Source organism: Lycorma delicatula, chromosome 1, assembly GCF_047948215.1.
Source record: "Lycorma delicatula isolate Av1 chromosome 1, ASM4794821v1, whole genome shotgun sequence".
Taxonomy (NCBI): Eukaryota; Metazoa; Arthropoda; class Insecta; order Hemiptera; family Fulgoridae; genus Lycorma; species Lycorma delicatula.
The window spans coordinates 319,554,210-319,570,967 of NC_134455.1; the positions used below are offsets into that span (position 1 = coordinate 319,554,210).

At 34.0% G+C, this 16,758-nt stretch overlaps 1 long non-coding RNA gene across 1 annotated transcript in view; it reads right to left on the minus strand.

Annotated features, from left to right (window-relative positions):
* Nucleotides 1–284: 284 nt before the first annotated feature.
* LOC142318355 (uncharacterized) overlaps nt 285–16,758 on the minus strand; it is a 35,888-nt gene continuing 19,414 nt past the window's right edge. Inside the window, exon 3 of the long non-coding RNA XR_012754880.1 lies at nt 285–974. This is a non-coding gene — a long non-coding RNA (uncharacterized LOC142318355). The remainder of the gene's footprint in view (nt 975–16,758) is intronic.

A 16,758-nucleotide genomic window follows, 5' to 3' on the forward strand; every position in this document is an offset into this window, starting at 1 on the left:
AGAACTAATAAAAACAACCTACTTAATTATGATAACTAAGTCAATTTAGTTATCAAGTCAATTTTATACCATAAGTGGAATTGAAATCATTGCATATATAAATCTAAAACAAAAATTAGAACTAAATATCCAGATATCTAAATAATGAAACACAAATGTTGTTTTAATTGTTTATGCCATGGTCGTTTTATTATGGATTGTCTCTGTAAACATGTATGTAAAATGTGTTAGAAAAGACATCATTTATTAATTTATGTAATACTTACAAAACTCAGTTCTCAGAAAATACATGTAGAAACGCACATAGAAAATTTGTTGTAACATTCTCAGGTAAGCCAGAAAAAAAACTTGGTGATTCTCGTAACAATTCTTAACCAAGCAAAGGGTTTTAAGTTTGCAAAGCAAGCTTAACTGTAATTTTTCTCTGAAGAATATCTATTCTAACCTAATTCATGAATACTTAAATCTAGGTCATATGAGTAAACTGAATTCACACGATTAGTAAAACTTCAGATTCAAACATCTTTTATTTGCCATATCATCCTGTATTAAAAGAGCCTCATTTAACAACTAAACTACAAATTGTTTTTGTTGGTTCGGCTAAATCTTCAAATATTTTATCACTCGATGGCACATAACTAGATTTTGCTATTGTTCAGGAAAGTCAGTTCTCAATAATTCTCAGATTTAGATTTATGTTGTCACTGCTAACTTAAAGAAAATTTATGGGGATGTTTTTCACAACTAAAAATAGTAATCTAAAAAGAATTTTTGATGAGATTCTTCTTATCAAGAAATAAAATATTACATTAAGAACTATAACTGATGGTAATGGTAGTGCCTCCTTCCTGGCTATTAGATGTCTTGATCAGTTTGCAAAAGATAACAAGAATCAATATCCTGCTGCTGGTGAAGGTATATTAAATGACTTTCATATCAATTATCTTACAACAGGATGAAACAATCTAGATGCACTGAAAAAATTAAAGGAAGACATAAGCTATTTGTTAAATCAACATGGTTTCCAGTTCATAAATAATTTAATGATAATCCGAACACAATTCCATTAAATAATAATTGTATTGTCTTTTTAATCAAAGGTGAAAATATATTAACGTTATGTATTTTATGGACCAATTATTTACACAAATAGATATTTTAATTTACTAAAGGGAAAATAGCATACTGACTAAATTAAATAGTGTACATATCATAGATGAAATGTTCTGACTAACATTGCTGGTATTTATGACTCGTTAGACTTGTTTGGTTCAGTAATATTCCTGTGCAAACATTTTATATAACATTTGCGTCAAATTATGTGTCATTCGGAAGACAGCTTACCTGATAACTTATTATGCCAGCGGAAGATCTGCACAGTCAATTAAAGTTAATTAGTAACATTATCATTAATAGAACAATTTAAAATATTATTCTTATTAAATCTTTTCAAATTCAAGGGTTGCTGATGCATCATTAAAAGTTTAAGCAAATTTGTGTATACGTCAGAATCATTTATTCTAGTGGAAGATTTTCATCCAGGTTACTCTGTTCAAAGTCTAGGATTGCACCACTCATACATATCTCTCTATCAAGATTTCATGTATTTCCTTGCTTAATACTAACTTGTTTTACTCATCAAATGGTTATATCTCTAAACACTCAGATCAACAAAATTTATGTTTTATTCCAACTCCATGAATGTTCTTAATTGGATTCATGATGAATCATCAAGGTGGAAGATATTTGTTGTTAATAGGGTTTTAGAAATTCAGTAGTTAAATTTTAACGCAAAAGGCATCACAATAGTTCATATAATGCTGCTGATCCTATCTATTGGTTGTTCCCTAAAAACTTTGAAAACTTAAATTATGATGGCATTGTTCTTTTTGGTTCTTACAAGACTCAATACACTGGGCAAATAATAACTTTCTCTCTAATGATTTTATTCCTTCACCTGAGTGTAACATTGAAGTACATATAGGAATTCTATTCTCGATTGCTCTATATTACTCAAAAATATTACTGAAAATTTTTCATCATTATCTAGATTAATTCATACATTTAGAATTTTTTTTCAGGTTCATTCATAATACAAGATGAGATTATTCTGAAAGCATAATTGATGCATTATCCAGTATGGAATTAAAAATAATATTCTCAATGGCCTCATATTATTTATTATCATAGTTAAAATATTTTAATTCAGAAGTCAGTAAGATTCAATCTAGGCAATAAATTTCAAAACAAAGTAAATTAGTTTCTTTTGATCCATTTATAGATTCATCAGGTATGCTTTGTGTAAAGGGTCGACTTCAGAATTCCTACCTATCATGTAATATTACTACTAACATCCCAAATTAACGCATACTAAATGAGATTGATAATCAAAACAAACATGTGGATTTTTACATGGCGACAAAAATTAATTCACAAATTAATTACAATCCTCTATGTGAAAGGTTCTGGATTATCAATGTAAGATCATTATAAGATCCATTACTCAAAAATGTACAAAGGTTTTTCATATCAGTGTTAAAAAAATAAATGAACAGCTAGTCAATTACCATCTATTCTAGTTAGTCAACCTATACTGTTCTCTTGTAATGCTGTCAATTTTAGTGGTCCATTATTCATCAAGAAGGTCAGACATCAAACACGATATAAAAATCTTATATATGCTTATTCAGAAGTCTTTCAACTGAGGCTACACATTTGGAATTAGTACCCAATTTAATGTCTAAAGCATTCATTGTCACATTGAAATGCTTTCTTTCTCATAGAGGTATACCAAATCAAAGATTTTCCGATTACAGAACAAACTTCAAGGTTGTAAACAACATTCTAAATGAATTGTTTACAATATTTAAATTTAAGGACTTCCAATACAATAATCAGTCCTTTTACAAATTAAAAGGTGTAAATTGGACATTCAACACTCCTTTATCTCAGCATTTGCTGAGTTTTAAGAGGGTTGTAGGAAAGCGGCTTACAAAATGTTAAGTTTCATCTTCATTGTGTAATAGGACAACGTATTACACATTGAGTAAAGAAGTAAAGAAGTGAATAAGTACTTACCTCCAAGTTGTTTACTTAAATGACATGTCTTATTAAACATGGAAATTATTTACTCAAGTAATCTATTTAGAGTATTTACTAAATGAAATTATCTTCTTGATGAGAATTTATTTATTCCAGTGATATGCTTATTCAAGTTATATACCTATTATTTCTTACGAAATTCAAGATTTATTGATTCATAGGATTTATTTATTCAAAGAACTTATTCAATACAAGTTTATTTCTCAAATGATTTTTATCTTAAAGAACTTATTCAGTTCAAGATTGATTTATACCAGTGTTATTATTTCTTTTCTCATCATACCAATAATCTCTGGTTATCATAAAATTTACAACTGAAAAGGGAGTAATTGTTCTATATAGTATTTTATAGGCTGAATCTAAATATATATTCCAAAACAACCCATCACATAACGTTCTTAAGTTACAACCCATTAAATTCATATTTTTCGTCATTCGTGGAACAAATAAGTTAGTACATCTGTATGTTTGCTTATTCACATCTGATTTATATTGTGATGTATGCTGTAAACCTATATTTGATACATAACTGTCGAATGAGGTCATTTCATGTCAAGCCAGACATGTATAGACATATCAGTGAGTCAAGTAATGAGTAATGCAACATGATGAAATTGTCTTCAGTATGAGTTTAGCTCTTGGTATGACTGACTTGCTGTGTTATTTAGTTGTGGTAGTGTTTTTTTCAAACACAATTCATGAAAATTGTTTCATAAGTGATGCCACAAATTTAGTGAAAGATTTTTATTGTAGAACAACTTTTGTTATTATTTTGTTGAACATCATGATCTGTTATGTTGTGTTTGTGTGTGTGTCTCATGCTTTGCTTTATTGCACTACATAGAGAAACAATTTTATGAAGTATTTAAAGTAATTAAGAATTTATAAGTTAAAACTTATTTATAAATTAAAACTATTTTTATAATTAAGTAAGTGTTTTTGTAATATTTCAGTTTACTTTCATTCAATAAAACACTCTGAATTTACAATGAATAAAAGTTGGGCTGTAAAAATTTTCCAAATATCTTTTGTTATATTTTTGGACTTCTTGGGTTGACAAAAAGTCAACAAAAACCAGTATCGAATCCGCAGAAAACTGTTAACTGTTAATTCCCCAGAAGGCACAACCGATGAACCCTCAACTTCAATAGATATTAATCACACTCAAGAAGAATCAAATACTGAACCTCACCACATCACACATACAGAACTGAGAAACCTATTGTTCTTGTCCTAAGGTTCCAACCTAAGGTTCTTGTCCTAAAGAATGGAATTTATTAAACAAAAATAAAAAAATTTCAGTATATAGAAATCATAATGAAAATTTCCTGAAATACTTTAGAAGAGATGGTTTAATTTTTCATGTGTGATGTTAGGAGATTAATGTCTAACTGAACATTAAATACATTATTCATAATTGGTGTTTATTTACAGACTCATTCCAAAAAGCAGACTCCAAAAGTCAGTGTTGTTGCATAACTGAAATAAGATTTCTTCTATACTGGTAGTGCATACTGTAGGAATGAAATAAACATATGAAAGTATGTCAAAAATAAATATGATAAACAAGATACGAATGATAAACATGATAAGTATGATAAATAATTATTATGAACACTCCTGGTGAATCGCTGCTGACCTGAAAGTGCTAGAGCTTATTCTCGGTCTCCAGAGTGGCTTTACAAAATATATGTATTTCTTATGTTTGTGGGATAGTCGGACTGCAGATAAATACTATGAAGTTAAAGATTGGTCAGAAAGAATTTAGTTTACCCCATGAAAAGGAAATTTTTTTCAATATTCCTCTTGTTGAAGCAGATTGTTTGATTTTACCACCTCAAGGCCTGATGAAGAATTCTGTAACACCATTAGATAAAGATGGAGACGGCTTTAAACATTTAGCTATTCCATAATTCCGATTGCAAACAACATTCTAAATGAATTGTTTACAATATTTCAATTCAAGGACTTCCAATACAATGTTCAGTACTTTAACACTGACTCCGATTTCTTCTACTTCTTTTTTTTTTGTTTAATTCCCTTCCCCTAGCTCGGGATCTACTGTACAACATAACTCTGAACTAGGGGTAACTTGGCCTCTAACCTCCCTGGTGACCATGTTGGATCCTTGCTATGCCTTTTCCGATATGGGGTCTCACCCATGAAGACTGGGTCTTCACTTTTACTAAATGACACTTATTGGAGGTCGCTCGTAAGTCACCTCAAAACAGGATCTTTTCATTCTCCAGACCTGCTCACCCCTGGAATCTCTGTTCAATCATCAGAAGTGCGACACCTCAGCATCGCACCCCTCATGAACAGGGCTGTCCACCTACCTAGTAACCCACTAGATAATTTCTTTTTCATCATTCACTTTTCTTCATTATGGTGTCCACCATCTTACTGATCACACTCCAATTCCTACTACTATGCAGCATCGCAGCCACTACATTCTCTGGTGATATTCTGTCGATCTTAGCCACCACCTCTCTTCTAGCGGACTCCCACCGAACACAGTCAAACACTGTGTATTCGGCCGTATCGATACACTCGTACTGTATACAATCGCGACCGCCTCCTTTTCCTATTGTATAGGAACTTCTTAAAACTACCATTGTCAGACAGAAACTGAGTCATATCAAAACTCAGTTCTCCATGTCTCCTGACCAGCCACAGCTTAATCCTCGGCAGCAACCTTCATATCCACTCACCCACCTTACACATGGACGATCTATGCTGCCAGCTAGCTAACATCTCTTCTGTGGCCAAACACTTATCCATTCCTTCTGCCCTCCTTACCAACTTCTCAGATCCTAGGGCAGCATTCCTGCTATTACTAAAATAGCCTGAGTTGAGATGGTTCGGTAGGCTCTCGTAGCTCCAGTAGCTAACAGTCGCTGCAAATTAAGCAGTCGATTTCTGGCTCGCTGTTGCTGAGTTGCCGTCTTCTACTCTGGCACATCATAAAGAACGACGATCCACACCACAGACACCAACAATCTTCTTTCGGCTAGACTCGGTCCGCCGACTTTACTCATTAGCCTACTCACTACTGATACTGTCTTTCTACCCTTAGAGACCGCTTCCACTACATGAAGCTGAAAGGATCTATTACCATCAAGCCAGATGCCAAGATATTTCGCAGTAGGCATTGGCATGATTTCCATTCCCCCAACCGCAAGCTTGGTAGGCGCCAACTAGCTTCTACCCGCCATCACCAAAATTCGGCTTTTTTCTACAGCGAGATGGAGTCCCTTTTCCTCCAACCATTCATAAACTATTTGAGTGGCTGCATTCCATTTATGTTCAATTTCCTCTTCAGTCTTTGGAGTTATCACTAAAGACAGGTCATCTGCAAAGCCAGTCTGATGAACTCGCTCTAGATAATCCAACATCATAAGACAAATTTCATAAAACTGGGCCAAGGACTGAATCCTGAGGTATCCCGGCCTACATTTTCAACCTAATTTTTCATCCTTTGACTCCGCCACAACTACGCTTCCATCAAGATAGCTCTACACAACAAATAAGGGCTAATCCTTCTTCTTTCTAGCTCACTGAGGATCCACCCAAACGGTAGCGTGTTAAAAGCGTTACTAACATCCAACAACACTACCGCCGTGATGGACCTCGTTTTCCATGTATTCTCTCCGTTGCATCATCAACAATTTCTATTATCCGACTAACAGCTGACGTCGCTGTACATCCTCTTCTGAATCCGAATTGAAGAGGGCTCAAGCCCTAACCACCAACAATTTCGGTTACCAACCGCTCAGCAATCATCCTTTTCACCAGTTTTATCAAGCAGCTATGAAGACAGATCGGCCCATACCCTCCAAGATCATCTGCCTCCCTATCCGGCTTAAACAACACAATGTTTCCCTTTTTCGACTCACTTGGATAGACACCATCTAATAGAATTCTATTGACCACAGCTAACACTTGCCTAGGAACCAGCGCAACCAACAGCTTTACTACCTCCATCTAGGATCTCATCCATGCTATAACTCCTTCTATTCACTCCCCGTACCGCCCAACTCATCTCATCTTGGTTGAAAAACGGTATCTCCGTAGCTGCTATCCTCTCTTTCATTCCTTGCAGTCTCTTCGCAAACAACTTTCCCGGACCCTGTTGCATTAAACCCTTCGGCAACACCGGCAACCTTCTGACTCAAATCATCAAGGACCTGTTCAAGCACTTTAAATGAGCAGTTGGGCGACACATAAACACTGAATATAGCCATATCTGTCGTCTCCAGCTAGACATGCCCCATGTCAATTCTGTGCCTAATAATAGGAATATTAGTGTTCAACCTATATAGAGCCGCACTGTACGTATCCTCTTGGGGCTACATCTCATTCTCCATCCTCCTATTCTTAGGTTCGGCCACCGCCAAAACATCTACCTTGCCCCTCCTCGCCATCTCAAAAACAGTATCCAGCAAGGCCTATCTCTTGTTGGTATTAATTTGCAGGACCTTCAAATTTCGCCGCGCAATTCCCGCCTCTAATTCTATGCTCTTCCTCACTACATCTTACACATTTGGCTTTCGGCCTACATTTACTGGCCTTATGTTCAGCCCCACAATTAAAACAATGTCTCGTTCTATCCGAGCCCGCACACCTAGCTGCTATATGTCCCCATTCATGACAACGATAGCATTAAGCTCGTATTCTCTCAAAAACACTTTACACAGGACACATCCAATTTGCATCCTTCCTCCTTCAACCAACCTTGCGGCCTCCGACTGTGGCAACATAACTGTCACACTTTTGGTATTGCCGTAAGCGGATAATAGAGACACATCCCTCACCTCAACATCCTTTACCTCCATCCTATTCCTCACTGCTGACAAAATCTCATCCTCATTCCAAATCTTTTATTAATACATGTGCTGGTTTACCCCACGTACACATAGTAACATCTGCAACCACTAAGCTAGTTCTCATCTTCTGTTGCGCACATTTATTTTATCAATCGGCACTCTCACCCTTATGTGCAGGACTTCTTTACTTTCTTCATTGAAAGCACCTTCTCCAGCTCCTCTCTGTTCATCTCCTTCAAAACTATCACTCCAGACTCCTCACTACACTAGTTTTCTGTTCACATTTGGCGTCTACTTTCCAAAAACCTCCTCACTAAGGAAAATCATCGTCCTCTCATTCAATCGTCTGCCGGTATAATCCAAGATTTTCCTGCAGCTCATACCTGTATTAGTATTTGTCACACCATACACCACCTTCGACTTGAATCCCATTATTTCCTTAATGGCACGGTAAAGGTCTTCCGCCACCTGCCTATCACCCACCGCCGTATCCACTATTATCTTGTAACAGGCCCCTACCTTATCTTCCTCTAACTCGCCTAGGAGTACTTCCGTGTGACCTTTCTCAACCACCACCTGTCCTCGCTTTAGTCAATCTTCTCACAGACATGGTTCTCTCCATAACCTTCCTCTCATATTCAATCTTATTTGAAAAATACGATGAGCCTAAATGATTAACCATAACATACCTGTTTACACCTTGCAACTTGGAGGTTGCGGCTTACTGAGAGCTGGCAACCATTTTTTTTACATTCTTCACATCATTTTCTTTCAAATTAAATTTAATCCACTTAAGAAATAAATTTAGTAGCAATTTGTTAAAATTAATTACTAATATATTTAATTAAAGGGAAATGCGTCTAATTTTTACAGGCCAACCAAGCAATAATATATTAAATTAATGTTAATCATTCATTTAAATCGAGTTTCATTAAAGCAAACAGATACATTTAGAAATCAGCTGCAGAATCTTGTACTACTAGAAAATATATGTAGTTACAGAAAATTAATTTCTAAGTTACTTTACTTTTTAATGTTTAAAATTATAATGTTTAATTGCAAGTTTAAGTTTATGTATAGCCCAAAAAGCGGCTCTTATTCTTTAACAATTTAGTTTACGAATTTCTAAACGGGTCTGGATATACTTCAAGATATTCTTCGAAATAATAGTTTCGGTTTACATTGCCACTACAAATAAATACACAATGGCCAATATCTTCAATGAGATGATTTTTTATCATCTAGAGATAGATGATAAAAAAACCCACATGCAGTCTAATTACACATTAATTTTGAGAATCCAGAAATATGAATTGCTTTTGGAAATTACTTGAAGTTGAAACAATTTTTCCCGTACTACAGTAGAAAGAACAACTTTGTTTAATGTGAACAAGTGTATTGACTAGAGGTTAAAAGCAAGTAAATTAAAAATATTTTTTTTGAGTTTTTTTTATTAATATTTTTAATCATTTAAAAATAATCATCATTATTAATCATTTTTCCTATAAAGAATCGTTCTTATGCAGCTATATTTTCTGCTTGTCCTCCCGCCTTCACCACGATTATACGTAAATGGCTTTATAATGTTTTTTACAAAATTCTTTAATGTGTTCACTGTATATGTTAAAGCTGCACCTTGCTTATCGTATGCAGAACTTAGCGCAATTATTACAATTTTCTTTTAAATTTCTTCAGGCAATGCATTTCTGAGTGTTTGCTTAATTGTTTTGTATTTTATTCCAAACAATTTTTACTTTATTTAAAATAAAAATCAATAAATTCGTTGTGTTTATTTGTAGGTAATTAATATGTGATTACTCACCGCTTTTTTTGTAGTAGTAGTATGTAAAATAAAATTTTAATAGAACCAGGAAGTGAGAAAAAAGGTTATGTACAATACAAATTTTGTAGTATGATAAAAATAACGAACTGTAATGACTTAGTTTCATCAAGCCTTGCAGATAAATAATTTTTTTTTCAAAATTGTTACTTTCCCAACCACTTTTATACGTTATACCAGTTCTACGGCTATAGCAGTGCTAGAGCTGTAGAAGAAAGTATTGCTGTAATCTGTCCAAATTGGCATACGCGGTTTTCGCTGGATCTTTACATTTTGACATCTAAGGAACCCAAAAAACCGAATGAATTTTTCTAGATGTTCATATGTACGTGTGTGTGTGTGTGTGTGTGTGTTCGCTGTCGTAGTGTAAATCACCTTATATCTCCAGAACTACTAAACCGATTTTGACCAAACTGGATCAGATTACTTCTGTATATGGAGTATTGATGTTATTCAATATTCAACTTAAAAGGTTCAGGGAGTGAGGCTGTAGAGCAAGGTCACGCTGAGTATCTCGAGATTTTACCTAATTAAGATCTTGTTTTTCTTAGGCACATTTGTTAATAATTAAAAAAAAAAAATTTGCAAAATCGCACCCAACCCCCAAAAATGTTCTAATCTAGTGGTTAAGTGGGTATATTGCGTCAATAGTACCCCTGTCACCACAAGGAGCGCTAGTGTAGCACTGACGTATTTTAAATTAAGTTATGTGTGTAAGCCATGCATTGGAAAAGAGCCTCGGGACGGGAAATTCCAACGGTATTGTCAGATTTTTATTTATAACTTCAATGATTTTATTGAATATTAATATTTAAGATGAAATTAAATAACTGTGAATAATTAATGAATCAATATTATGTACTTATATATTACAAACTTATGTAATTTAGACATATATATATATATATATATATATATATATATATATATATATATATATATATGTGTGTCGTAGTAAAGTAGCAGTTTTTCAAATCAATTGTTTAAATTAAATTTCTGCAAATCAAATTATATAAAAAAAGAAAATCAAAAAACTTTTCAACAAAAAAAGAGTGATTTTAAAATTTTGAAAACCAAAAATTCTGGGTATTAGTTAGCTAACGAGTTAAGAGAAAAAAGAGATTTCCCCAAGAAAATAATTTTGATTTGCAAGAAATATATATATTCTTTTCAATTCATTGTCTTGCGTGTTATGTTATTGTAATCTGTAATTAATTAAGAGGTAACTCTAACAATTTACTTTACTGTTGCTATAATAAAAATAAATTCAGACATTGATAAGTCTTATGTAAATAATTAGAACCGTACTACTCGAATGGAATTAATATTATGTAAATGAAAATTAACTGAAAAATATCATGAAATAAACTTACAACTTTAAAACAGAATACTTTAAATGATAGTGTATACAGTTTCTTCAGAACTCAAATAACTTTTTGATAAAAAGGAAATATTTTAAGGTGAAAACATAGGTTAAACTAATGAACATTTATTGAAATAAATAAATTCAATCAAACAGGTTTGGTCATTTTACCATGAAATCTGCTCACTCAGCACATTGAATCTTGGTCGATGATTTTGAAGCTTAACAATAAGCATAAAATAATAACAGTAAACCATTTGACCTCAACTTATTTTATTTTCCTCACAATCTTTTCGTTAAACTTCACACGTCCACTTCATTTCCCAAATTGTTCGAAGAAGAAATATTTGATAGATTTCATAAGAAAGCTGCCTATTGTAATGAGTACTATTATTTAACTTCCGGAAAATTTGACATATCTTCGCATTTCATATCCCTCAGATCCCAAAACCACCGTCAGTTCAAAAGTTTATATATACATTTATATATATTTCACTTTTTTATGGACATGATAACTGCCGTAATTTTGCGCTAATCACTTTAAAATTGATGCATAAAATATAACGACCCAAAATCTCGGTCGAGTTCGTTAATGGGCCAAATCAGACCATTGGGTGGATATGGGTGGCTTTTTCGAGAAAAAAAAATCGCTACAACTTTCTTATTAAGTAAAATATCGAATTCGTTTATAGTTCCTACTATTCATTGGATAAGGGCCTAAAACGTATTTAAGTAAAGTTTTTTTATATCACCAACCATTGGTTCAGTGGGTAGAAAAAATGGTGTCGAAGGCAAAAAATCACATCTCCCTTAATAAGCACTTCGGTGTCAAAACGGTATGAAGTGTCAAAACGGTTTAAACTAGTTGTTAGTCCTCTAAACATTACCTAAAACTTTCGTCTGAAACAATTTTTGATATGATCAACCCTTACGCCAAGGGATGACAAAAATATTGCTAGAATTGTAAGAAGATGGGACTAGTCGTTTGCTAAATCTGTGAAAATATTTTCACATGCAAACATTGTCGTATTGAGTGAATTTGAAGTTTTTATTACTTTAAAGGTGCATATCTTTTTTTCGCTTACATAACACTGGCGAAATTTACCTCCACCTTCCGGCGTGCCGAAAGGGATTTTTTTGCACTATTTTATTATCCTAAGTCAAAGTTTTACTTGTGAAACATGTCTATTTCCGAAAAATTCAGAGTAACTAAAATTTCTAGGTTATTAGTTATTTTATTCAAAATAATATAAAAAAGCTGACAACTAAGTTATACTTTCCTGGTATCGGTTATTTATTCTTATGCATGTGTAAAAATAAAAATACATGAAAATATTCGAAGTAAAGTTAAAAAAAATAAACTATCTTTAATATTTGATTGGCTGTCTCACCAACAATATTGCCCCCAAAATATTTTCTTGGATCACTTGCTTTACTATTATGGCTATGAAGACATAAAAACAATCGGTTAAAAATATGCAATAAATAGAAAGATCCCTTTTTCGATTTTTGGTAATGTGGAGAATTTTGTGGCAAAAATATTTAGAGGTAGTAACCCAACTCACGTTTATACGAACGACATATATTAGCCCGCACTTTTTTTGTTTTTTGAGATCCCTGGGACATAAAATATCAAAAAATCTAAAAAAACTCATGTCCAGTTTTTTGAATGGTTACCATATCTTCCTTCTTGTAGCGTAGCTCTCTAGTACTATGATCTCAGGAAAGCTTAAAAAATAAGATTAGTAAACATAATTTGAATAATGAAATGTATTTACTAATTATAGGTACCTAGAGTATTATTTTGAAAGAAAGGGATACATTCCCTTTACAAGGTATAGTTACAAGTTACTTGAGTTAAAAGAATAAAAGTCTAATTTTCTTTCACTCAGAATAAAGAAATTCAATTATTTTCAGTGATAAATACAAGGAGATAGTCACTTTCAAAGCTCTGCCTTTTGGTGGGCTGAAATGCGACCGTAAATTTAGCTGAGTGAAAAGTACAACGGGAAATCACTTTTCTTTTTAATTTTATAGTAAGACTGTAATGGGTACTTGTTATTCTTGGGGATGTCATTCTTGGGAGAGACTACTGATTACGTCCTATAAACGTAATTTAATGACACTTCATACACATACGTTATTCATTTGGAGCCGAAATGATATTTTTAAAAATAAAATACTTATTTTAATGTGAATGCCAAATAAACTTTTTCAGAGTGAAATATACAACAGTGAAGGAATAACATCGACTTCTTAGCTTTTAACGTGTATTTTTTCATAAGAAACTGTGGTGACTATTATACTTACAGCTAACAATAAGTTATCCGTGATCTTAAATATTTTATCATATATTTTCCAGAATAAACAATGTTCCTTTTTTTAAATTATATAATGAAAAGAATGTATAATGCTTTTTAAAAGAGATTATAAAGAATCAAAAAAATTAAACATGAAACGAGCAAAAATTTTTATAATTTATAATACACACAGACTATTTTGTGGTATGGAATATTAATATAATTGTATGTCCATAAGGTTTGTGTGCAAAACACAGTGACAAACTAAACTAATTTACCACTAAATTTGATTTTAGCAATTTTGTTATTACTATTAATATAATTTTTGTTCAAAAAACGAAAAAAAGCGAAAAGCCTTAAAGTCTGTTATTATGAAATAAAATAATTAGTATATCTGCCCCCAATTAACCAAATAGAAATAATATATAAACGAATCAAATATTTTAAATACAAGTAAATTATACAAAATTTTATTTTATATTTCAGTATTTTTATCTTTGATTCATTTATTTATTTATTTTTTTTTTTTTGTAAGACCTCTTTTAATATTTTTATATTCTGGCCTTAAGAGAAATTCTACAAATTCAAAGCAAAAAAAAAAAAAAAAAAAATTACATTAAATCTTTCATTAGAGTACAGTTGGTAAATATGCAGTTTAGGAAAGTAGAGTTCAGCTTTTCTGTAGATTCAAGTTATTACAATGAAGAGGTTAAAGTAGAAAGGAAGATAAAATGCCTGCATCACACGGCGCCAATCACTAAGACGCTGAGAGGAAGAGTTTAGAGAGAAGTAATAAAAAAAAAAGAAAAGGTTTTTCTCTTCTTCAATCACCCTCTTTTTCACGCTAGAATATCTCTCTTCCTTCTTCCGTAGTTAGTTCTTGTTTCACTCAACACCGCTCTTATTCTTCTGGCAGCAGTTTCTCAATTCATCACTGTTCTAGCAAATTATTCTGATGTGGGATTCAAAGTCAATTCTGTTCGCATTTAAAAGTCAAATTTCATACAACAAAAAAGTTCCGTTTACGAAATTTTTTTATTAAGACAATTTAGCTTGAATCAACAATTCAAAATTTAAAACGCCTTGTTTTTCCTCTCGATTAATCATTATAACTCTCCATATCTATTTATTACATAATGTATCAAATATAAAGTAATGATATCCTAGTATAAATTTCTTTTATCCCATCTCAAATTACTGTATAGAAATTATTAATGTAACTTTTTTTCATAGGTACGGACATTAAAACATAACAAAGAAATAAAGTATTACTTTTAAGAACGATAAAATTTTAATATTATCGTAATTAACTAAGTTGATTTCCATTCAAATATTAGTGATAAAAACACAATGGAAAGAATATTTCACTTACTTTCTTCGTTTTCACGGCCTCCATATTTTCCTTTCACTCATGAAATGAGAGGTGAAATAAGAGGAATAAAAAATCCTCAAAGTGCGAACAAAGAATATACTTGAATTTTGAATTTGTTACAAACATCTATATGAAGTCTTTTATCCATATTCCTCACAAAATCTGAATTTAAAATCTTCAAATTCGGCCTTTATTTAATAAAAAAATATCGTTTAATTTATACTGAATGTTTTTGCTTAGCTGCAAACATTCTGGCCTTACAAATGTTATTAAAAAATCGCGAATAGTTTTTTGATAGAGAAGACTTTATGTAATTCAGATATATGCAAAACAGGAGCCTAAAGGATGCTGCGCGATGAAACCTTCTATTAATTCGCCGCATCATCCGTGATCCCACTGTACCAAAGAGCATGTCGTCCTGTTCTTATAGGAACTGATGCGAATGCCAAATCGCTTACCAGCCTAAAAATTCTATCCCATCTTTCCAAGTGCTGTTTAATGGGATCTCTGAACTGAAGTACGAACTAACTACAACCAGGTCCAAACCATTCATGGCAAGCTTAACAACGACGTGATGCGTGTCAGAGGCCTGCCATATGAAGACGCTATCTATCGACTTCATGCACAGTACGGCAGATTTTCTATCACCAAGAAAAACTTATTCCAGCCTGAAAAACCTGGCAGATCACCCTTAACCGCATACGGGTGCTGTAGAAGGAGAACAGCCTCGAAGCTCCGTTTCTCAACAACTTCACCTAGCTCAACTTGGACTGCATAGGCTCCCTGGGCATTAAGTTTACCGAACCTAACAATCGACAGAGTTGAAGTAGATCTCAACCGAAGAGAAGCCTGCACTGATCCTTGAACGTAGTCTCATCCAAGTCCTTGTTCTGCTCTCGAATAAGAGATAGAACTTCGTCATCGGAGAGGCTCCGTTCGATGTCATACACGATGACACGGAGCCTTCTCAGACGCTTGGGATCTACTTTCACCTCAAGCTTTTTGACCGCAGGAGACTCCTTAAAGACACAGACTGTCTCCTTATTTTCTGCAACAACTACCAGCCCTTTGCTGGTCTCCTTGATGTCCCTAATTTTCAGCTGATTCGTTCGCCATGAAGGGCAGTCCGAAAATCTCGCTTAAGGTCTTGGCTCGTGGCCTTCGAACCCTCCAACTTATTCACGAAATACGTGAATAACCTCCGAAACACAAGGCAACTAAAAAACCTCCGGCTTTTTAGCTGCCTTGCTGGCTTCTCGCTTATTTCGAAGCACATCAGCGTAGCGCCTGGGCTGTGCTTAGTTCAGGCTGGGTAGCCTGAACTTCCTTAGGCTGCACCTTAGCCTCCTGGAACTTAGAGGCCAAGCATCAAAACCACCTACAACCGCCGCAAAAGCCTCCTTAATCTTTATTAGACGGGGAATAACAGTCTTCCTCGTTCCCACACCGACGCCGCCGGGGAGAGCTAGAAACTCAAACAAGTAGTCCAGGTTCTCCTGGACAACTTCAACCAGCGGGGTAGAACTGCCCTTCGCTTCTAGAAAGTCCTCGACTTCCAGGGTCGCTTTAGCCTGGGTGGGTGAGCCCGTATCCATCTCACCCACTTCGTCCTCGGAAGAGCTTGTTGATGGCACAGGCTCCGGCTTCCTCTTCCACCGGAACTTCTTAACCTCCTAGAAACTTTCCATGGCCAAAGATTCCTAATCCTACCTGCAACCTGACCTAACGCTAACGAGATTCTCGCTGTCTTCCTCCTAACGCACTATGTTGGGCCAGCTCACAAACGTGATAACTGCCCTCAGCGAGACGGGCAGCCGGAGACCTTGATATTCTCCTATCACACTACGCAACTCTTCACCGCTGCTGGATCGATTAAGTGCAAAACGTCCAACGTACGGCAAAAAACCAGGGATTACTGCCCTCGTTCTAAAAAGAACGCGAGTGACTAAAGGGTG